General features: G+C 42.2%; 1 protein-coding gene across 2 annotated transcripts in view; it reads left to right on the forward strand.

Moving 5' to 3' along the window:
• The first annotated feature begins 19,293 nt into the window (after positions 1–19,293).
• ST6GAL2 (ST6 beta-galactoside alpha-2,6-sialyltransferase 2) overlaps positions 19,294–24,877 on the forward strand; it is a 50,834-nt gene continuing 45,250 nt past the window's right edge. The window contains exon 1 of one of the 2 annotated variants that reach the window (XM_042868211.1): positions 19,294–19,355. The gene's annotated coding sequence lies outside the window, so the exon portion shown is untranslated. Of the gene's footprint in view, positions 19,356–19,642; positions 19,679–24,877 lie in introns of those variants that run through there. The other variant, XM_042868210.1, reaches the window with a different exon arrangement.

Here is a 24,877-nt window from a genome sequence, read left to right on the forward strand (position 1 = left end):
CCCAAGAGCTTTTTCAACCCCTTTTTTCCTTTTCAACTTCATGTGGTACCAAAGTAACCCTGATCAGCAAAAAGACTGTGCTGGAAAGACTGTTGATGCAGAAAGATGCAAGAATGGAAAGTGCACTTTGTCACAGTGAAAGAATCCAAACTGCAATAAACAGAACTTGAATTACCATTTTTTAGAGCATGTTATAAAATTGCTTACAACTTCTTTCCTTGATATTGACGATTGTTCAAGTTAGCAAATATCACTAAGCCGGGGAGGGGTAAATAGGAGGAAGAGCCATCATTCAGGGAGACCTTGATGGGCTGGAAGATTGAGCCAACAAGATGTGAATGATGTTTAATAAATAAAAATGTGAATTACATCTGAGATTATTCTAATCCCAGGCAGCAACACAGAATGGGGACGTTCAGCTCTGCTAAAAAGGGTCTGGAGATCCTACCAGGAAGCAAGCTGAACACATGCTAGGAGCCTGTCCTTGTAGCAAGCCATATCCTGGGCTTCTTTAGTGTGAGTACAGCCAGCAGATCAGGGAAAGCGGTTATCCCCAAATCCTTGGCACTTGTTAGGCCACAGTGGAACACTGTGCCCCAGTTTGGACTCCTCGATCCAGAAAAACAGTGAAAATTCAGAGAGGACCCAGAAAGGGCCATGTAGCTCATGCATTAGATGTTTGCAGAACCTGATGTGAAGAAATTGATTTTGCTCATCCCACAGAAGGAAAGGCACTTGGGGTCCGAGGTGGCAGCTTTCCAATACTTAAAAGCTAGTAATAAAGAAAATGGAATTAAGCTCTTCATGGAGGTGGACTTCAAGGAAAATTCTGTCTGGGTATAAGAAAAAGTAAAATGTTTCACTGTAAGACTACTAAACACTGGAGAAAGTCATCCAGAGAAAGATGGAATATCTCCCACTGGGCTTGGACTGACCCAGGTAATCTAATAATCAGGCCCTGCTTTCACAGAAGGTTGTCCCCAAGGTCACTTCCAGACAAGATTTAGCAAGCTCCTGGAGTGATATGGCAGACTTAGCTGCCCTTTCACATAGGCAGATGATTGTTATTCACTTCCATTGCATATTCACACGTTTCTTTCTCTCTGTAGTTTCCTCCATTAGCTTCCTTTTAAAGGTTATCTGAGCAAAGACCTTGGAAATTTCATTTTTGCTTGTTTGCTTGTTTTTTAAAGGACAGGTGAATTTCTTTTTCTAAGATCTAAAGGGATACTTCTCAGCATGAGAATTGTCTGTGCTCTCTTAGGTTTCCTCTAACCAGTTTGTTTGCTTTGAGACACGTCACCCATGCATTTGTTTCTAGATGTTTTAACATAAAGGACATGCTTTCAACTCCAAATCAGGCTTAAAACACTTCAACTTCAAACTTTCAAACAGAAATCCAAGAAAATGATACAAATGCATTCATCTATGAGTTAACTGATCTGTTTTTTTTTTATTACAGCTTTCTTAAGCATGTGTTCACCTTTCTGCACGGGAAAGCAAAACTTAATTTTGAAGCAACATATTTCCAAAGGTTATTTCAACACTCTGGTGTGAATTGGGATATTTAGCAAAGCACTCTCTCTTGTGTGAACCTTTTGAGAGTCAGACAGTACCACTTTCCAATGCTGGACCAGGATACCTTTCCAGAATATTTCCAAGCCACTGAACTGTGGATACTGACTCAGCAGAGCAATCAGTAGAAGTTCAGTACACATTAGAAAGATAAAACAGCTGTTTTTTTTTTTTTTTTTTTAAATGTTCTGATGGTGCCTTTGCTGACCAGGAGCACTGTAGCCCTTACTTGGCCTTGGCTTATAAAGACTGCACACTTTCAAAGAATAAAGATGTGATGGGTGAAAGAAGAAATCTGCATGCTAAAAGTTGAATGCTAATGAAGTTACTTAGCCCAACAGGAACAGAGTGTATTGTCTACCATTCTGTGTCAAACCAACATTTCTTTGGGCTTTTAAATTCTGTACTTAATGTTGATATATGTGTGTTTATATAAAAGGGATATTCTTCCTCCTGAGCCAAGTGTATTTAACTGTCCCATGATTTACATTTTAAGAAGCTAGGGATTTGAATGCTTTAAAACATACCAGTGTCTTTTAGGAAGTTCCTGGATAAGTATGATGCAAGCTGGATTTTTACTTATAAAGATATACCTATCCAGTGCTGTTCATTTGAGTGGACTTGCATATTTATAATTAAGATGAAGTTTGATCCATGTGCTATTGTAACTTGTCATTTAGTGGTGGTGCTGCTAAAAATGACTTACATTCTGCAAGCATGAATATTTCAGAATCCTGAACATAATTGTTTAGGCTGCTGTTCGCTTTGTAGAAAAACTGAATTCAAGGAAAGGAAAGGAGTAATAAACTCCTAATTCAGAAAAAAATTAATCAAAGCCAACCTCCATAGGCTTATAATTGCACATACATAATGGAGATTAGTGAGAAATTTAATTGTCAGTGTACTGCATTTGAGAGCTTTGCCTGATTCCATATCTTTGATTGTACTGATTTTCTTCTAGCTGATGTCCCTGCCTGAGTTGCTCCTGCAACTAATTCCTGGACTAAATCAAAAGAAGAAAGCTTAATTTTAATGCTCTGGAGACTCTGAGAGAGGCTTTTTCCCTAGAATAATATGGGAAAAAAGCAATTAACTTTGTCAGTAATTTTTTCACTTGCATGTTTGGTACTATTTCAGCAGTGTATTTAAATAAGTTCTCTGTACCCCTCTTTGCTCTATACTTGATTCGCCAGTGAGATAAGATATCAGTGTTAGTCACATCACAATGTCTCTTGGAGGAACTAACCTGAAGACAGATTTCACTCCTAGCTGAACCTATATAAATCTGATGGAAGGAGATATCCAGCCACTTTGCTACTTGGTCAGTAAACTGTAATCTCCTCTAAAGCTACAGAAAAGTTGAACGAATTTGAGTAAAACAAGTTGGTTTCAGTGTAGTATCTGTATGTTACAGTAAATCTTTGTGCTTGGGGGATCAGCAGTTTATCATGCTTTAATCAGGTAGGTTTAATCCTGTAATAAGCAGTGATGTCATTGTACTCTTTGTGCAGAGTGTACCTGCGTGTTCTCATCCAGGGCTATGGGCTCCTACATAACTAATAAATCTGCTTTGTGCACCATGAACTGGGAGGCACACTAAGCCTCAGAGAGTATTAATGAGGAGGAAACACAATTCCTTGCACATCCTAGACTTCAGAGTGTGTTTTCATCTCTGCTTCTGGCTCCTGGTAAGGATCGTGGCTCTGTGTTATACCATAGGAAAGCAGGGTGTCAGGACACAGCTGGAAGACTGAAATCATTACAGTCAAAAATAATGAGATGTTCCTAGCTCAGGCCTCTGGCATAGGCCAGTAGAAGGGTACCTATGCTGACATCAACAGGAGACATGAAAAATACCATGCCCAATGAAAATCGTAATCATGTCAAGGGTACAGTTTTAGTCAAGTTTTGTATTTCCTATTTGCCTTCTGTTTTCAGAGACTAGAAGGCATAGTAGCCTCCCTCCTTTCAAGAGTTTCTTGCTAACTGCAGAGGGTAAAGCTGTCTTTTTGAGAGGCTCACAGTGAGGCATAGTTGCTGAAAATTGTTGTTCTCCTGATGCTGGGGAGCTGTGAGAAGCATCTGCACATAATGCCTCTGAAGTGTAGTCCATGCCTCATGCTTGCATTGCCCCAGCAGCCCAATACCACCAGCTATTTCCTGATTGTCAGGAGCAGGACCTGATCATTAACCCTTATGTTTCCTGGGTTTGGTATTTCCAGTCATTTGATGAAATCTCTTGGCTGCATTCTGTGTAAGTGCTGAACAAAATGCCTTTTCCAGAAGAATATTGGTCATGTGTCCAGATTTTCTTCTTGGAAAGGAATTGTTGTTTGGGAAGGATCTGATGGACTTGCTACCATGGGCCCTGTCTCCTCATGCAACTCGAAGTCCAGAGCAGCAGGCATGCAACTGAAGCCTTTATCACCCATCTGCTCTTTGGCTGTATTCATACCTAATCCATGTCCTGAGTTAATAGTGGTCCATGCACATTCTTTCTCTTGTTTAAATTTCTATAAAAAGCAGCTGTCAATTAAATACATGTGATTGCATTGCAGTTTTCAAATGAAAACTGTTGATGTCTGTCCTGCATCCTGCTGTCTGTAGGAAACGTTTCCCTTGCAATCGATGAAAATCTCGTTTATAATTAAACTGAACACAGAGACAGCCTTTAATTTACTTTATTGTCTGGAATCTTTCTATTCAAGAAGTGTCAAGGTGAGAGCAGGAAATAGCTCTTTGGAAAAGGTGTTAAAGAATAACTTTATTGAGTTTAAGCATTGTGTATGTGCCATGGGGAGGAAGAGAATATTTGAATTGAACAGATTCGCTGTGGTTAGAATCACTCCAGAAGACATATGTCCCCAGGTGGGCATCCTTTTGATGAAGGACATACAATTGGACCTAGGCCTTGTTTAAGTCTTTGATCTCACCTCAAAGATTTGTGAAGGCATCCTGGAGCTATAGGAATTGGGGAAGATGTCCTGGAGCTGGGCTAATGTTCCCTTCTGTGCATCTGTCTGGAAATACAGCACGTCTAAATTTGGTCTCTGGATGACAAAAATCAAGTTCATTTTTCCTTTTACCTTCACTTTTCCCTAGTTATCAGAGTGATTCTAGGACAACCAGCAAATTACAGATGCTCCATTTCCCAATGAAACAATAAGCCGTAAAACAAGCTTACTGGAACACAGTTGCAATTCCCAGCGTGTCTCTTAAGACCTGAGGAGTAACCAAGTGCTTCCATCCTAAGCAACAGGAACCACTTTGTATGCTGGTCACTCGGGGCATCCACCAGAAAGGATGTTCTCTAGGGTCAAAACATTAGCCAGTGTTTCTTGAGTGTGCTGTGCAGCGATAGGGCAAGTTCAGCCCCCCAACAAATTTGTAACAAGAGCCAAGAGGGAATGACATTTTCCATTGTCAGAGTATTGCCACTTCAAAGGAAAGGCTAAATAATCAATGCTCCCATCTAGTGGTGAAACTGTAGCCAGTGGCCTCATCATATTGGACATAGAGCTGAGTTTTCCAGGGGTTGCAGAGTTGGATGGTTCATGCCGTGGATGGTGCCACTCCTTGGAACTTCTGTAGGGCTTTGCATAGTGGAACAGACACCCACACACATCCAAAAGCTGAGGAGAAATCAACTAATAACCCCAGTTAAAACTGCAACATCAAAAATAATAAAAAAATAAACAGCACCAGGAGTTCTTTCAGGGCAAGGTGAGGGTGAAGTAACATTCTCAAAATTTTTTAAGCAACAATTGCTGAGGTATGGCTGCCCACATTATTTTTGTTTTGGTTCCTAAATCATGTAGGCTCCTTTCAAAATGTTATCTAAGATTATTAATTAGGAACAGATTCTGATTGTTCTTGTTGTAGAGTTGATTATCATGTAATTAATATGCTAATGTTCTAATACACTGCTGAACTTGTAATTACTGGCCAGAGAAAAAAAAAAAAAAAAAAAAAAAAGCTTTTTTTTTCTTGTTGTTTACATTAGAAAGCTTACAGTAAGAGGTGAACAATTACCATATGCTCAATTTGTGACATTACTGGGAGTCACCCCATGACACTATTGTAAATCACTTCACGAGGTCTGCTCAGTTCTTCTTAATATGCTTATTTTGAATTGTTATGCTTGGGAGCTGAGCAGATTAGCAGGAAAATGGTGCTGTTCTTCTGTTTTTTTTTTAAAGGCACAGCTGCTGCCTAAAGGGTATACCCAGAAGCAAAATTCATTAATGATGCTGAGACACCACTTTGTCACAAGAATGAGCTGTACAATTGGGAAAAAACTTTAAAATATCACCTCCTGTTAGACTGTAACTGTCACTTCTCTTTTTTGACTTCACTGCCCTTTTTTACTACGCCTAGATATAACAATGCAAATAGCAGTATAGTTCTAACACCAATCTCATCTATGCACTTTCCAACAACACATTTCAGAGTGCTTTGCGCTGCCATAATTCCCGTTTTACAGAACCATAATTCCCAAATCTCAACCCAGTGCCGCCTGTGATAGGCTTTACCCTGAGTCAAAGAACAGGACACTCCTTGAGAGGATAGAATGGCCTGGAGTTCATATCTTTGGCAGCTGAAGGACAGAAAGGCAGCTCTTTGGACAAGCAGTAGGACTTGAAGCAACAGAAGGAGCTCGGCTAGCATTTCAGTGGGGCCCACACATGAGGAGGAATTACCAACTTCTCTATTAACCTAAGTAGAAGGGAGAGGTAGAAACAGAGGTAGTACTTGGATGGATATTAGCTGAATGTTAAAATGTTCTCTCTAAAAAAAGTTATTCTCCTATTGGCAAGGCGTGAATTCAGCAACTCAGTGCAAGGTCCAAACTGAATGCTTAGAGTGGTTTATGACAGGTTGGTTAATCAAAGATTCTGTTTTTATTGACAGGGATGAAATAATCTAATGGTAGGCACTCTTTAAGACAAATTCAACAAAAATTAAGGCACGTTGACAGGAATTAAGCAAAAAGAACTGCTAAAACTATTCTTGCAAGAGCTGCTAAAATCTTACTCTACTTAGAACATACCTGGCAGCATACACATCTTATGCAAAGCTTATATACCTGTAAATGAAGGGAGAGTTATTGGCAAATGGATGAGAACACAGACCAGATGGATGGCTGTCACAAGAAGTTATGCAAGAAAAATCACTTTGCAAAATGAGAGGAGTGTAAAAGAATGCTTGGATAGCAAAGAAACCCGAGACAGTGCTTTAGTGAAGCAAGAAGTCAGGGAAAGGAAACATCACACTGGAATTAATACCACCTTGTCAACAAGGGTGTTGCTGGTAGAGATCATTCTTAGGATGAAGTGTGTCTGCAAAGTCCCAGCAGAATTCCAGTGCACAAGGCAAAATAGCACAGAAGTGCATAAGCAGTCACAGCTCTCAAAACTTGTGCCAATGTCAGCCAGAGATTTTTTGGTTATGAACAGAATAGCTAGTCATCATGTTGACTGTGCCCGTAAGTATATTGCATACAACAACACAAACGAGCCTAATTTTCTGGTTGTATAAAACAGCCATTCCAGTAGAAAAACACCGGAGAACTTTCGACTCGCAGGATACAATACGATGCAAATCTGTATCATGCTCCAGACTGCTAAGAAGGGAATGAGTGCATCACTAGAGTAAAATTTTCAGCCTGTTCTTTCATTTTAGGGTAACCTTAAGAAATTGGCAGCAAGATGTGCTACTGTTAATGTATGTTCAACTTAAAAAAAGATATTAGGGTTGGCAGTTTATCTTGCCAACTTCTTTCCTTACCTTTCAGAAGTCTGGGTAGCACAAACATCTCTTGAAGATTGAGTTTCAACAGGGTGCTGGCAGGAACCCACCCTCATTAAAATGAAGTAACTAATAAAAATTCAGATGGATGCATCCATGCAATGACTTGTGGTTCTGTTACTGCAGTTAGGGCAGTGAGTGGTTTATGTATTCAGGTCTTCCATCTCTATAGTAATAACCTACGCACAGACTGAAAAAGAGATGTAAGCAATTGTGTTCGGTTGCAAGGGTTTCCATTAATATGTGTGTGGGAGAAAGGCAATTGTGGAATCTCATCATACACTACCCATGCTGGCTGTATTGCAAAACCATCTGAAAAAGCTCATCTGTAAATATTTTTATTCCTATTTGGTTTACTATTTGAATAATGTGGCTAGTCATTAAGCACCAGGGCTCTGAAACACATACTTTATGCAAATTTTAATTTTATGTTAATTGAATATGTTTATTTTATCACTGCTAGGAAAGGAGAAGGTCTAGGGAAGCCAAAAGGAGTGTTGCAGTAAACATATTTTGATTCATTTCTGCACAAATTTGATACTACTGCTGACAGAGAATCATCAGTAAATAAGGTGACCTTGAAACCTGCAATTGTATGAGGCATTAAATAGAAAGAAGACACAACAAAAATGACAGAGCATTTGACTGTTTATTTTCACCTCCCATGCATTCCACTGTCAAAGGATGAAGAATAAAAAAGTATAGCATCTGTGCTAAGGATGCAGGTATGAGCATTAATTAATTATAATGCCAGGCTGGATGTGGTGTCAGTCTGTCAATAAACACTCTACTCATTCCACTATCATCAACTCAATTATTTGAGATGCTTCTTGGCAGGTGTATGTGATGCGTTCTTTTAAAAGTCCCTTTGTGATTAAATACTCTCAAGGACTTAATGCATATTCCCTTATGCCACAGGTTGTTAAAAGCCCAATCACATACCCAGTTCAAAAACCCGTTGGTAACATTCAAGCTGACAATTTAGCAAAAGTCAGCCAGTGACAAAAAAAAAGTGTGACTTCTCTATTGAAGCCAAGCAAACCTCTCAGAAGTATAACACAGCCTTATTGGGTTGAAGTCCATTCTTGCCTTATCCTCCAGCCTTAGGGTAGAGTGCAAGGTCAGGGTTGTTTGTGTGGGACCTGCACCCAGGGGGGGAGACTGGAAATGCCTGCAGAGCTGTGGAGGGAGCACATGGAAAAGAGCAGAGCAGTGTGACTTAGAGCCTCCTTTCTAGTGAGCGGGGCTATGGGAGTTGATAGCAGACACTTTGCACATGTTGACAAATTATTCATTCAGCAGCCTGATGAATACCAGCAGACACAGCGATCAGTGGGTTAAGATTGCACCATGCTTAGTTTAATCCTGAGAACTAGAAAAACCAAAATATCCCTATGCTCTGAGGTTCAAATGAGATTTTTAGCTCCTGACAAAATTTCCCTGTACCTTTGTGGCAGCAAAACAGCTATCTAAAGCAAGGATTCATCAGACATTTGCACCCCAAAATCAAATCACAAATAGTCAAATGTAGCATTGTAGCCAGTACTGCTGGTGTTGCAATTCCATACCTGGTACCTGGGTGCGTGTGTTTTATTTACTCAAATCACTTTCCCAAAGTTAAATGGGAACGAGAGGGGAAAAAAAAAAAAGAAGAAGCTTCCATTAATGCTGGCATCTTGTGCCTATGTCACAGTATCAGTCATCAGGTTTCAGACGATTCACAAATGCAGGTGACAGTGCACAGCACTAGAAAATCAACACCTCTTTATTTGTTTCTCTCTTCTACCTCATAGAAATCTTCCATTTCCCTACCCACTGCTAAAGATCACTAAGTTTCCATTGTACAAAATGATGAGAAAACTGTAAAGGGGAATTCTGGCTACAGATATCCAGGAAGCTCCCTGCCAAAGGTTGCTCTGTTAATACATATTGCAGTGCATACACTCTACAGATGTGGAATATAATTAATGGGCGTTATTACCTGTGTCCAATTTTAAAGTTGTTGTTTCAAGATGATGTCACATTCAGACAATACTCCCTGGCTAAATTATACTCCCGTGGTAGAAAGGAGGGAAGAAATTTAGGATTATTTGCTAGACAAATACAGGACCCTTTGCTTCATTTTGCAGTAGAAATGATGTACAAGTAGATTAGCTTCTGCTCAGAACTCTGTCTTATTTACTGTTCTTTTGTACTCTGTTTTCATATATTATAGGACAGTCAGACCAAAAACATGTTGTTGTTATAGCTATGTACAATGTGTTCCTCCTCCTTAGTGAATGTTTACTTTATAAGGCTGTTTGTCAGAGAGACAGAGGACAAATAGGAGAAGCCCATTTTATATCGCTAAAACTAAATTCAGACCTGATAGAGACTCACAGAAGTGGTGCAACAGTTCTTCCAATTAGGCGTTTGATCCTACCTCCATACAAAATAATAAAAAATTCCCATCGAATCCAGGGGTTGAGAGCAGGGCTTAACTTCAAAATATCAGCTGAACAGCTCTTTGGTGAATGGTGACATGGTTGACTGTCAAGCCCTTCATTAGGGTGGCATGCTGTAAGATGTTTGTCTCATATTTAATAAACTTACTGTACAGTCATGATGTAGCTGTGGATGATATACCACCCCATGAGTTCCTGTCAGGAAGTGTAGATGCTCTATATATTTACAATTACTCCCATCCCATCTGGCAGTCACTATGTTTCTTTCTTTGGATTTCAGAACACAGGATTTATGTGCCTTTACATTACTTTAATCTTTTTGTGCTCTTGTATCATCTTTGGCACCAGGCCCACTAACACATCTCCTTGGCTTTACTCATCGTCAGTAGGTGCATGACCTCATTGGTAGCAGCTTCCCACATAATCCCAGACCTTAGAGTGACCCTCTTCTCAAATCCTACCTGCTGTGGTTTTACTTTTGAGTTTACTACCTTCTTCTGGGACCAGCTGATATCTGGAACAAGAGTGCATTCCAGGAGTTGAGGAAAGCTATCACTCTTTGCTTTAGCAAGTACAAGAAATGACTAAGTTGAAATGGAATAGGACCATAAACTCAAACTCATATTTACCAAATGCTTTCCTCATCATTCTGAAGCTTTCTTTATCTTTAGATCCAAGCATTGCTTTGCCTCACCTTCCCTTACAGCCACTCCTTCAGCTCTCACTTCCAGTTTTGTTTCCCTCTTTCTCCAAATGGCTGATGATAGCTTCCAGTCTTAGCAGCACTTCTATCTGACATGATCTGTTCAGACTTCAGTTATAGACTTAAAGAACTGTCCAATTATTTAAGGCAGAGCAGCCAGTTATTAGCCCAGGAGGATTTCCATGTAATGGAGAAACACAGATGTTCGTAAGTTTCCTCTTATGAGGTGTTGTCACTGCTCCCTTAGCATTCTCTGGTGGGCAGGTGGGCCAAATATTCCAAGGGCTGCAATCTGATATGGATATGTACTCACAGTTCCTGAGGACGTATTATACAGAGACCCCAAATTGATACCACAGTTTCCTGCAAAATTCCCAGATGCTCTGATTCAAATGTTTTCATAATGTGGGGAAAAGCAGCACTTTCCCTGCAGTCAAGGGAACTCGAGGGTTTCCAATTATCATCACACACTCAGTCTTATTAGCACAAAATTTAATTTGCGTTAATCAGACTGAGGTGGGTAGAGCGCGAAATTAACTTGACTTTCATTTCGCATTGTACAGTAAACTGACTTGGTGGAATCGCTGTAGAAATCTGAACTGTGAATGATGGATGAGAGGAAAAAAAAAAAAAAGAAGAATAAACAGTACTGTGTAAACATCACTGAACTAAAAGGGACACAGTATTAATTTCAGTTGTTGGGAGAAAAGCTTTACCTCCCTCGCAAATCAAAGGGCACATTGCCCTCAGCTGCACTGATATTTTGCCATTCAAGCTGAGAATAGAGTTTGGATCCAAAAATCTTTCTATAGCATTCCCTCTATTCTGAGAGCTATTTATGCTCAGATGATCTTGCCAATAATTTTTCAAACTGCTGTTTTTGCCAGAAAACTACAATTTAGTGAAAACAGAAACACATTACATCCAGTGAAATTTCCATTCCCTGTTCAAAATCCAGAGGGAAAGAGGAGCCTTCAACAGAGACGAGGCAGTGGTCGTGGGGTCCAGATGTGATATGACTCTGCTCCTGGTGAGGAAGACCTCACACCTGAAATCCTGTGCATCTCAGAGACTGGCTTTTCTGAAAGTGTTTTTCCTTGAGCTCACTTGAAAGGTTTCTGTTTCACCTCAGTGAAGAACAAAGGCTTGACATTTTCTTTCTTCAGAACAAAACTCCATTTTCCAGCCAACCCTAACATTAATTCCCTTCTCCCAACTCTCCGCCACCTTTCCTGTGTGGCTAAAATAAATGTTTAGGAGGTGGGAGCTGCCCTACTGGGTCCACAACTGCCTCTACCTGAATCATTTCCTTGTAAGTAACAGGAAAAATAAAACAATACTTCTCAAACATTGGCTTGTTTCAATCAAACTTTTTCAATCGTGTTTTAACAGTTTTTTTTTTCCGCCGGTTGCCATGAACAGAGATTTCTGGCTCAAAGAAAACTGCAAATTTCAGAAGGCCACTGATACAGTGAGAAAGCTGCAGGAAAGTTTGGAAGATGTGCAGTCTCTGGTGAAAAAAACAGGATAAAACCTTTAATTTCTGAAAACAGTTTCAGTCCACGGACATAAGGAACCCATTTTAAGGTTTAAGGTCCCAGCTGAGGCAGAGGGTAAATCAGCACTGTTTTTATCCCACCTTTCCCACTAGCTGAAGTAGCAGTGGAGCAGTCACCTGTGGAAGAAGAGAATTGACAGGCAGCAGAGGGCAAGATGGGGACTTGGGCAGCTTCAGTTGGGCCAGGAGAATTGAGAAAAGGGTTATGTGCTTAGTGCATTGGCGATATGGGCCTGAATCCCACAACAATTCCTGCACAAAAAATGGTCTTTTTTTTTTTTTCCTCCCAGGGAAAGAGTAAATTTTATCACCAAGTGGGTGATACTACTTACGCTGTTTACTATTTTTAAACTGTGAAATGTGCTGGAAAATAAAGGCTTTAATTAAAGTTGTCTTTCCAAAGCCTGTTCCTTGCAGAAAAGTGACACCATTTCAAAACACAGTTTTTCTTGTATGTTTCTATTTACTTCCCCATTTTGCATGTAATAGCTTCTATTTAAGCAGTTTCTGCAACATATTTAACATTTGCAGATGTAACTACAACATATTGGAGTGAAAGGAGAATGAAGTTGTGCGGTATCTTTTGTGCTGCCAAAAAGGTGGGGAACACAAAGCACACTAAAGGTTATTTTCCCAGATTAATGTCAGAACTCCTGCCTCTATTATTTAAACAAAGCGTGTAATGTTTGCACTGTAAAGTTCGAATCTCAAAGTACCAAAGCAAGATAGGAACGGGCTTTGCCAACCCTTCCCTTTTACAACAGAGGATAAAAATTGCTGACTCTTTTTGTGGCAGTAATTGGCTACAAAACAAGAACCTTAATTGTGTTTTTAGCTATCTTGAAAAAATGTATTTGCATGCACAGAACATGATACATAGTCTGGATGTATGCAAATAGCCACTGAACCACAGCACCGTTCATATTTCTTTATTTGTCTTATAGCATTTGGAAAGTATGCATGACGAGAACTGTTTTGCTATGCTGATCTATCTGCACTCTCCTGCCGAGGAGAACAAGCTTTGTTTTTTTTTAAGGCTGTGTACAGCAGAAAGCAAGGCAGCATTTCCCAGTCCAGCTACAAAGTTACATGAAACAGTATACTAGCAATAACCAGCTCTGCAGCCATGAATAACCAGCAACCAAGCTACTCCTAACCAGGAAAGCTCTCTTGCATTTCAAATTAACAAGAAGGAGCTGACCCATTTTCAAAGTATAAAGCAACTCCTACCAGAAGCCTAACTTTCTTCAGTTCTTAACCAGGTGAAAACTCTGTCTGTGGCTTCTGAAATAGTGCTATCACACTCCAGGATATGAATTCCTTCTTCGATTTGTTGCTGATTCGAGAGACATGCCCCTACCTGTGGGAACTTTCCATGCTGACCTTAAAATGCAAGTGCCCATGGTTAGTGGCCAAATGATGTGATGTGATGAGGGGGGATGCTGGAAGTAGCAGCAGGCATTGAGGATGAACTGTTGAGAGCTTTCCGATCAAATGACACATTTTTTAGTCCTTCCAGTTATGCTGGATAAACCAGCAACCTGCTGCCTTGAGGCTGGTTGTGGTGATGAGAATGGGCTAAAGAACACTATAGACTCCTTCAAACCTGAAGACAAAACATGAGGCTGCTTCTCTTCTGAGGAGGCATACAACTTGCTGCACCATGGCATGATGCATAACCTGCAATGGTGACCCCAGCCCTACCTCTGCAGAGGTCAGGTTGCCTCTGAGAATGCAGCCTGGAGAAAGGGCAGTGAGCCTGCAAGAGTCAAGGAATGAATATTTATTTGCCTTCCTGCTATAACGCCAGCCTTTTAAATATGTATTTCTTCTATGGAAGGCAGTACCCCACTGTACTTTGAGAGAGCTGTCATTTCAAAGCCATTTTTCCCCCCTCCTTTCTCCTTTCTTGATTCCACAGATGTGGCACTTTTTTTTTTTTTTTTTCCCTTGAAAACCCGTTCCATATAAACATGTTTATTTCAGTTAACCTTTTCAATTGAAGAGCCAGCCCACTGCAGCTTGTCAATAACGCTTCCATAAATCACAATCATGCACAGTTCATCCAGAGATTAATTCTGAGCAATTCTGTGTACAAAATCTGCTTCAAAACTCATATATATCTAGGCATTTATCTGGGTATCTGGAATACCCAGCAAAGTTTTGCAGTGATTGATTTTTAATAAGATTTTTCTAACAGCTACAAGTTAGTTTAGCAACTTCAGCTTCTGTTGAAAGCAACAAGGAATCAAGGCACACTCTTACAGATACTAATGGGAGTAAACAGACAAGCTTACGGGACTTCAGCAGAAACGAGGATGAGTTCATTGTCTGAGTTGATCAAAGGAACCAGACTTTGTGAATGTTTTACTGCATGCATCCTTGGGATGCTATGGTCTTTTGCTCATGAAGGCTTTGCTACCTCTTTAATGGGATGGATGGAGCTTCATGTTGTTTGTGGCTTTACCTGAAGGATGTAGGCTGGGCTTGGTGGGGTGGGACACCAGAGGGGACAGAAGGCTTCCAGCCCTGCTCACACTGAAACCCCCACCCTCTTATCAACTGAATTTAACCTTTTACAAAGCTTGTGATTGACATCTGAAATAATAGGAAAACTGGAAGAAAACACAAGCTGAAGGTAGCTCTGGTGTATTTATCTTTTTATTTCAGCTTTTTATCATTTCTTATGAAGCTGGCTCCTTGAAAGAGAGAAACCACAGAAGTGGGCTCTGGCTCAAACTACTGGACTATGCAAGGGGGTAAACAAGTGGACAGGTGACCCTTGTCTGATTTTAAGCCCATGCTGTGGACATGGGAGCTCATGATTCTTTCCTAAGGCAAATACTGGGGGGAGTAAAGCAAAGAAGAATCTGTGGCTTGCTTACCCTCTACCACATCTGAGTCAGCACTGAAGGACAGGAATCATTTATTAACACAGGTGAGGCCAGGAGTAAGTTAGCACTTTTTCCTCAAGAGCAGAGAAAACCAGAAAGAAGAAATGTCCCTCTTATCTTTGAGTCCCAGGGCAGCTTTAGGGATGGCTCGGCTTCACTCAGTGGCAACTCTGAACCCAATGCCATTGCATTTCCTACTACACCTTACTCAGGGAGAACAAGCACCAGCCTGTATCTGTGCCAGCCTTCCAGACACATGCGAGAGGACACACATTTCCCTCAGTGATGCCCCTTGTCATGCTGGCAAGAATCCTCCCCTTCTTTTCACACATCTGTTCTGTGCACAAAGATGGAGATCTTATGGGCACCAGAGCCTTCAGCATGCAGGAACCACTGAGAGCCCCACTGAGTGTACATACATCACTAAAACTCAGTCTTCTCATCACTGAGCCCATCAGGATGCTTCTGAAGGGCAACAAAACAGCTTTCTTTTGAGTGAAAGCAATTCTACCAGTCATCTGCCATGAGCCCGCACAAGGAAAAGAAACCCCGCTCTCTGTTCAAGGGCACCTGCTAATTGAACTCAATAGGCTCTGTTCCTAAATCCACATACTTGTCTGACACTGCAGCATCAAAATGTGTCTGAAATGCACAGAAGCCAACACCAGTACTTGCAGTTTACTGAAAATCTACTTGATAATCAGTACTAATGATGGACTGTGAGTTCCTCAGAAGAGGTCTGGCCAGAGGAACAAGGTCCATCAGTTAAGCTCAATGATCCAGGCTCACCGCCTCCAGGGATGCTGAAGGGATGGGGCTGTGGTGTGCATCTTCCTTCCCTGCTCAAACAGAGAAGGATTTCAGGATTTTCAGAAAGAGAGCAGTAAACTGTCACACACATCCTCTCAGGCTGACAGCTGGCTGAACGTAAGCCAGCAGTGTGCCCAGGTGGCCAAGAAGGCCAATGGCATCCTGGCTTGTATCAGAAATAGTGCAGCCAGCAGCAGAAGGGAGGTGTACTCAGCACTAGTGAAGCCGCACCTCAAGAACTGTGTTCATTTTTGGGCCCCTCACTACAAGAAAGACGTTGAGATCCCGGAGTGTGTGCAGAGGAGGGCAGTGAAGCTGTGAAGGGACTGGAGCACAAGTCTTATGGGGAATGGATGAGGGAGCTGGGATTGTTCAGTCTGGAGTCTGGATGCTCAGGGGAGAGCTTATCGCTCTCTACAGCGACCTGAAAGGAGATTGTTTCAAGGTGGGGGTCAGCCTCTTCTCTCAGGGAGCAGTGATAGAGCAAGAGGGAAGGGCCTCAAGTTGCTCCAGGAGAGGTTTGTGTTGGATATTAGGAAACATTTATTCTCCGAAAAAGTGGTGAGGCACTGGCACAGGCTGCCCAGTAGCTGACCCTGCAGATGTTCAAGAAAGATGTGGATGTGGCACTGAGGGAAATGATTTAATGGGCAGAGTGGAGATGGGTTGACAGCTAGACTAGATGATCTTAATGGTCCTTCCAACCTTAATGAGTCTATGACTGTACGAACAAGAAACAACAAGAAGCAGGTGATGTGTGGTCTGGAGGTTCCTGCTCACTGCTGCAACCTTATTAGCTCCAATTTTGTTCAGAACAGCAAGACACTAAAACAAAATCACAATTATTCAGGTAAAACCTGATAAAGTTGAGAGAAAATTACCCTTCTACTTCAATGGAGCTGTAGTAGCTATGGACATATTTTAAAAGGGCTGAATGAGTTTGTGCCAGGTCTTTAAGGATCTTTGTGTATCATACCCTGCCAGTTTAAATGATGACTGCAAAGATCTGTTATAAAACTTTTTTCCAACAGAAGCGAAAGCTTACTCTGTGTCACAATTTTTAATATACTGTGACTCGTACCCATAGTAAATCAGGTTATTTATCCCATTTATTTATATGCAGTGCTCTAACACTGTAACAAAACAAAGTGATAGATGCACTTATACCAGTAGCTAAACTCAATAACAAAGAAGCAGCATCTGTGTGTAACTTAACCCTATTGTTATCCATTTATACAAAAGACAAATTCCCCAAGCTGTGAACACCTGAGAATGAATTCTTTACTCTCCAGCAATTACTTTGATCTCAGACCTTCCTGCAGGCTGCTTCAGCATCAGCGGGGCCTGATGCTGATCTCACAGACCTTATCCCAGTTCCTTTCCTGATTTCCAGGGAAGACGCTCTTAATTACACCTCTGTAATGGAAGACAGAATCAGGCCAATGGTGAGAAATGCAGAATGCAGAGCTCATCCATCCAGAGCCTAAGCCAAAAGCAAAATGTCAAAGGCATAAGCAAACCGTAGCAGATTGCAGACTAATTCCACCTGCCTCCTGTAGATAAATTTTACATTTAGAGGTGTAGGTACAGCTTCCACTGCAGTCAATAAAAATTGTGCTCAACCGGCATTATCTGCCACCAAGCCAAGAGCTCATTCCGGAACTGCTGAAAGAGAGGAGAGTCTCTGGGTGACAAACTCTTCTGATACAGCATTTAAACCATCTTAGTCTCCCACGTAGAATATCTTAGCACTACCGTCTTTCCTGTAGTGTCCATTTAATTTATGCTGTTAATTTACATTCTAGTCCAGATTGAAATTCTATTTCACCTATATTAAAAATGAGCCCACTGAAGAACTGCACATTTTTTCAATGCTAACAGATGGGAGATTCCGGAGAGCTCTACAAATTTACATTCCTACTTTAAAATTAATTAAATTGATTAAAAAACTGAGTGAGCTGTACCCACGTTTTCCTTTGTTTCTTCAAACATGTACTTGTGGTTCATTCTATGTGCCACCATGTCATTTTATAAACAACACATAAATTTAGATTTTTTGATGGAAGTACACAGGACTATCCCTCAAGAAGCAGGGTGTCAATAGAGCCAATATGTGTATCCTACACTGCAGTCCCTATCTACAGCATTTTTGTTGCCTTTATGTCATGCCTGTGAGACAATCAGCCCAGTTGCGTCATGGCATTCGTCACACTGACGATGTTCCATCCCTGAAGACACTGAAGGTCAAGCAGAATGGAGCCCTGAGAGACCTGATGTAGCCATAGGTGTCTCTATTCATTGCAGGGGAGTTGGACTAGATGGCCTTTAAGGCTCCCTGCCAACTCAAACGATTCTATGATTCCATGAAACATGATTTTTATATTTTTGAAGAAATTAGCTCCAGGTTTGAAATCTGGTTTTCCAACGCCCAAGGTTGAGAGGAAAAAAAACCAAACATATTATTTTTATTCATTAATTGTGCTGCAATTCATGAAACTTTTCAGTTAAGTGGAATAAGTAAGTGGATGAACTCTGGGATTTACAGTCATTTGCTTTTGGCATGGAGGGCTAACTCAACATTCATCTTTTGAAACGTTAACCCATTCCCGATGGTGCATTCCTTTCACACCCATTTCTCCCCTTCTATTTTCAAAGCCGCATCTCAGTTCAGCCAACTGCATCGCTTTTGCTTTGCTACTATTTGCGTAGCTCTCCACACTTGCTTCTCACTTTGCAGGCATGCCTTTTGCAGGCGCGTTGTTCTCATCATCTTGGGCTTTGCAAATGTGGGCACAATCAAGCTTCAGTCCCGGATGCTTTTCCCCAAACTTAAAGGACAGACCTGGCGCAATGACTGTTACCTAAGCGCTGCAGAGTTATCTGTACGTGAAAACTTACTTAGGCTATTTGCCATTTGCAAAGTAAAACACTATTCGATCCGAACAAAGGCAGTAAAATACGCTGTGAGGTATTAAGTGCTCAGCAAGGCGAGGAAGGATTGCAACAATTGCACTGCCAACGGTTCCCGTTCTGTGGCTGGAAGCACTGCGAGCACAGCGGGGCGATCGGTGTAGGGCACAGCGGTGCGAGCAGGGCTCACCGGAGCTCCTCTAACACCCACTTGAGCTCTCGCTTCCTTTGTGCTCGCCGCTCGAACGGCGCTGCCTCGCCTTGCGTTCCTGCCCGCTTTTACGAACGACTTAAAGCGTTTCTTCTCTGGAGACCTTTCGGCTTAAAATATTTCCTTAATTAACGCAGCCTAATCTACAAGAGCCAAAGCCGTCTGCGGCTCTCCCACGCCGCACGAGTGCCGGAGCCGTTCTCTGCGGCCCGGCAGGGCACATCACCGCGCCTCCAACTTTCCTCCAGGCATCGGAGCCCCGTGACGACCGTCACCCCCATCCCCACGCATCCCCCCGGCGGGAGCGGCGGAACCGACCCACGCGGCCCTCGTTGGGGGTAGCCGGGCTGCCCCTCTCCGCAGCGCCCGCCCATCTCGCCGGTGCCGCCCCTCCCCGAACAATGAGCCGGGGCAGCGCCGGCATGCCTGCCTCGGCCGAGAGGTAACGGCGGGCGGGGTGGGGGGTGCTCGGGGGGCCGTCCTTTGGCGGGGGGCGGCTCCCGCGGGTGGTTGAGGGGGGTGGCGCGAGGCGGCTCGCTTCTTTTCCCCTCCCTTCCCGCGTCGCTGCTATCCGGCGGGGAGCCGGGGTGCCGCCCGCCCCCGCGGCCGCCCGCGCCTTGCGCTTTGTGCGTGCGGCCGGCAGCATGCGGGGGGAGCCGCGGCGGGTGGTGGTGGCCGGCGGCCGGGCGGAGCGCCCCGGCGGCTGCTGCTGCTGCTGCGCTTCGGGGGGCGGGCGCCCCGCAGCGCCCTGAGCCCAGCGGTGCGGTACGTGGGGCACCCTCGGCACCTTTATTTGTTCATTTATTTATTTATTTATTTGTTGGTTGGTTGGGGGGCGGGAGTGGGGGAGGGCAAGGGGGAGGGTTTCTACCGTGCAGCGTTTTCTATGAGGAAAATCCTATAGGCGAAGCCATGTGGGTTCTCGGTGGCACAGCTCAGTGGCTTCGTGGCTGAGCAGCTCCCAGGCGGGGAGCGTGCAGGGTGTGTGTGCGTGCGTGCTTAGCAGGGTTCGCCTGCTCCGGGAGCCTGAGTAGATACGTTTAGAGGAGCGCTGCTTTCCAGGAATTTAAATGAGAGCTTTTATTCTTTTTTCTTTCTTTCTTTCTTTCCTTTTTTTTTTTTTCTTTTCTTTTTTTCTTTCTTTTTTTTTTTTTTTTTCTTTTTTCCTGATGTTGCTTTTCAGGGGGTTTTCTGTTAGTTCCGTGTTGTGTAGACTGCGTTTGTAAGTAATGAGTATATAGAAATCGATAGCCTCAAAGGAGAAAAGAAAGAAGGTCTCGGCGAATTTACCGCTAATAAGCAGCAAGGATCGCTTCTGTGGGCAGCGTGTATCGTTAGATGGAGCTTTATCATTCCTAACGCTCAGCTATCATCTGTAGCGTGTTCCGTCATGGCAATGTGCTTCATTTGGTACTGGGGGGGGGGGGGGAATGCATCGAGGTGTCGCGTTCGAGCAGTTTAATTGCTAACTGCTGGGGCAAGGTTTAGGCATCTCATTGCTTCATCTAGAAGGAAATGTTCAGTCCAACAGCCCTACAGGCTGGGGAGGAGCGGCAGACCTGGGGGTTAAGGTTTCTGTTGGCTTCTCAGGGTGATTTTTTTTCCTTTTTCCAGTCTTGCAAACTTTCTGATCTTTAACCCTTTGCAATGAAACTTGCCAGACGAGGTGTCTGCATCCAGGTAATTCTAACACGTCTACGTATTTGTTTTGGAAAGCTCACGCAAAAGTAATTCAGCTGGTTTTGATACAGTGGGGGCTTTGGACGGGGCAGGGGGGAAGAATTGCTGCAGTTTTCCATGTACAGATGAAGTTATTACAAGTTTTAGAAGAGTTTTTTTTTTTTCTTTATTTTGTTTTATTTTAAATACAGCCTAGAGGCATTTCTTGTTCGTAAGTGCTTTCAGATTTAAATGATATTTGTGGTGGTTACCCATTGGTTTTGTGTGCATCTTGCTAAGACCAGAAGTTGTGCTGTTGGTAGAAGATGTGATGAGATGCCTATTCAGATTGGAGGTGAGGGGCTGCCTGTGCGCACCAACAGGGGGATGGATATTTAGCACCAATTCTGCAGCTGACACACTGGGCATCCTGGCAGACCTTTGCTCTGCTCACCATTTGTTTGGGAAGTGTTGACTTTGAGCTTTTTGTAGGCAGAAGTCTTCAGTGATGGCGTTTAGGACCTCCCCAACCCCTGATGCAGTAGCAAGAAAACTATTTTCTCCTACAGTTCATCTGGGCAGAGGACAGGATTTCCCAGCATTGTCCACGCTGCACTTAAAGAGTTGGAGGATGCATTCAAAATGTAGAGCTCTGCTGCTTTGCAACAAATCTCTAGCATCTATGTTTTGTGATGTGTTTCCTGCTGAGGAAAGGGACAGAAAGGCCAAACAAGTAGGAAAAGTATTATAAAAACTTTACAGAATGTGCTTACAGGGATGTCAAGGTTGCGTATGTAAGCATCCTAGCAGCAAAGTATGAAATATGAGTTTGTTGACCTTATCTCTGTCCTCTAAAATCTGCACAGTGACTGTTTCCTTTGCACTCTTAAAGATAGCTGTATATGAATAAAATTGGATGCAGTGTTTTGCAGATAAAAAATTAAGGAAATAGAAATTAATTCTATTGAATGGATTTCATTTTCATTTCGCTGATGTGAAATGAAATAAGATCAAGCAGCATCCTGTTGATAGCATCCTAAGGATAGTATTGTGAATTGATGCTGGATGTGTCACTCATATACTAGTGAGGTTTTACATAAGTCTTTGGAATACTACTTGCCCATCAGAAATTGTATGTAGATCTCTCTGCAGTAATTTTCAGGCTGTGTTTTGGGCACTTTTCTGTATTTGCTGGGGTCTGTTTGCAATTGGCAGGCAATCTCCAGTGAACTATTTGGGCATATGGCGTTGGCTCGTTTTCCTTGTACTTATCTACTAATGACATTAAAAGGAGCCAAGATGCATTAAGTACCTCTCTAATATTAATTATCTTGATAAGAAGCTGCTTCAGATACTGTTAGAGCTGCAGATGTATACCAGTGATTTGTGATCAGTGTGAAGGCGAATGAGGGGAATAGGGTCAGAAGGAAACCGGGTACGATCTGTGATGGTCTGTTGAAATGTTGTTACTGCTACAAAAAAATTGAGCACTCGGTGACCCGGTAACGTTGGAACAAAGGCGTAGGCACTTGATTCAAGGAGCACAAAATCTGGCATTACCGCTACTTTTGTTGTGCAGGAATAATTTTTGTCAAGTAAGACTGCTGGGTTCCTCTGAGTAAAGGTTTACAGCCCTTAAATAGCTCTTCCTGACACTAAGCGGTATGCCTTTTGTGCTTTACAAGTGTGCTAGAAAGACTGGCTACCAGCATTGGTACTGATGAATGGGAAGGAAAGAAATTTACGGCATCAGATACTTTCCTAAGTTATTTCCACTGTTGTTAGTTATTTTGAAGCATTAGACTGCCTCGCTTGAATGTAATTAATGTAGTAAATGGTTTGTTAGGCACCATCTGACCTTTTGTCTTGTTTAATTATAGAAGCTTAGCGCAGTGGTCTGTGTACAATATTCGGCCAAAATAATTGCTTTCAGACTTTTATCTGACCATGCCTATTTTTGGAGCAGCTGTGTGCATGGCTTTTTTTTTTCCCCCCTGAACTTTGCACTTTTTAGGTTCTTGTTTGTAGCTGTGCCACTGCTTTTCCAATTTGCAAAGCCAAAAAGTATTCCCTTGCTGCGTGATTTTGTTGATAGTCATACAAAGCAATAGTTCTGCGTGCTGTCGCACTGTATGTCTTGATCTTCCCTATTTCTTGCCCCTCATATTTAGAATCCATCAAAACTATGGCACAAGTGGGAAAGTTGCTATTGATTTGTTTCTTCTTGAAAGTTTTAGAACTCTTACACAGTTACTGAAGTTGAGGTTATTTGTTCCAGCGATGTTGAAGTAGCAGGAGAGATGAAATCTGCCATACAAAGAATTTGTGCAAACTCTTCACTACGCAGCAAAAACTTATTTGTGTATTTAATTGCATATATTAATTCCATAATGAATGCCATCTTCCTCCAGTAGGACTCCTGTTGACATATCTAGGATACAAGATCATATGCGAAGCTGAATACAACTACCATCTTATACTTGAGAATAATGGGGAAAAAAACTGATATTTGTTATCAATTGTTTTATATCCAGTCTTTTCTGTGGTGTAAGCACTGAAAACTGTTTTTCCTTCATCTGGGGAAGATGCTGAAAATAAATGATTCTTTCTTTTTGTTTGGCCTGGAAATTTTACATAGACTGTAAGCAGCATGGATGTTTGTAAGCAGATACTTGGCCTTGAGGGCAAAGCATGCCAACATCATTATGTTTGCTGTGCACACTTCTCAAAGATTGGCTGTTTCTTGAGGGATAAATGCTGGAAGAGTTAAATGTCAGGGAGCTGTTGTCAGTGTTCTTGATGAGGGTCCTTGACCTTGGGATCTTACTCATAACAGATGCTGTGACAGAGAATGTTTGTCTACATGCCTTCAAAGCCCTCTTCTGTGCCAATTGCTTTGGAGGGGCCAATTCTTCCATGCTGCCAGAAAGCCACTGGGAGCTGAGGGACTGCAGCAGAGCTGGGCTCCAGGATGTGGTGGCCCTTCTTGCTGTTACATCTTGGTGAAGAGGTTTCCCTCACAGCTGGTTATGCGTGTGGCTGCCTTATGCTTTCTGGAAGGCTGCATCTCCAAAATGTAAATGAAAAGTGAATGTTGTTCACTGCGTAGCTCTGCGATTGTCATTGTGTGTCATTGTACCCCTCCATTTTGGTACAGTCATCTGTTTATTGTATTGAATTGTATAAAACTGTATGAAATTTGGATGTTTTATAGCTAGGGTTGCAAAGTGACTGCGAGTGCTCTCTGGAGGCTGAACACAAAATCATGTGAACCAAATGGTGGTTAACTGTGAGAAGGAAAGCTGCTCCTTCCCTTGTAATGTGTGTTGGTCTGGCTTGAAGATAAATGATGCACCAGGTGTGCAGGGCTTAGTGACATGTGGTGATTTGTTCTGCAGTTTTGTGACTCCGTTTATGTCACCAGGTGTAAAATTTGATAAGGGATCTTTATAGCTTTCTCATTTTCTAGTAACTCTGAGTGCTATTCCTTATTTTGGTAGTGGAGTTGCCTTTCAGTCTGTTGCTGGAAGGTTAACTTTTGGTCTGGTCAGTCTTACCTGTTCCTCGCCAAAGGCTCTGATACTGTCTACAAAATACCAGTTGTCTTCTACCTGTGATGCTGTCTTTGAAGGTTTGGAGGTTTTAGACAAGAACCAATGTAAACACCTTTTGTCTGCAGATATATAATGATGTGTTCTATAGTAAGGGTCCAAAATGCCCTCATTCTTCAGGTATTTACATCACCAAGAAATGCAGAATTCAACATTCTTTCATCAGTAAAGAAGTATCCACTGTATTCTCATTGTATTAGTCGTCAGACTTGTTCCTGAATAAGAAGATGCTGGTTCAAAGCACAATTTTAACAAAATTGCTTGCAAATATGAAAAAAGTTGTTGATGTTTTGTGTTTCAGTATGCAGAGCAGTTGTTCAGCTCAAGACTGGAAAGGGGAGATGACGCATCTCACCCTGATGCCGTGGTAGTGAAATGGGTCAGTAATAAATGAAAGCTGTTCCCATCTGATGGCTGTTCAGTCACTTGTGAAATGTGGTTTCTAATAGACAGGTTTCCAGAAGCAGCCGTGGCAATTAGCTAAGCAGAACCAGCCCCCTTGTCAAAGGACTTGTTAAAGTGGCTAACGAGGACATCATGCCTCCTCTTAGCCGAAAACCCATCCTGTTAGCTAAGTGTTTCCAAACACTTCCAGCACAGCGAAGTGTGATTGCTAATAGTGCTCTGTCTGCTTGTGGAGAAGGGCCAACAATGCACTGTCTCTCCTATAAAGACTTAATCCATGAAGGTAGAA

This window comes from Lagopus leucura, unplaced genomic scaffold, assembly GCF_019238085.1.
Source record: "Lagopus leucura isolate 7727_CA_CO unplaced genomic scaffold, USGS_WTPT01 Super-Scaffold_100001, whole genome shotgun sequence".
NCBI lineage: Eukaryota > Metazoa > Chordata > Aves > Galliformes > Phasianidae > Lagopus > Lagopus leucura.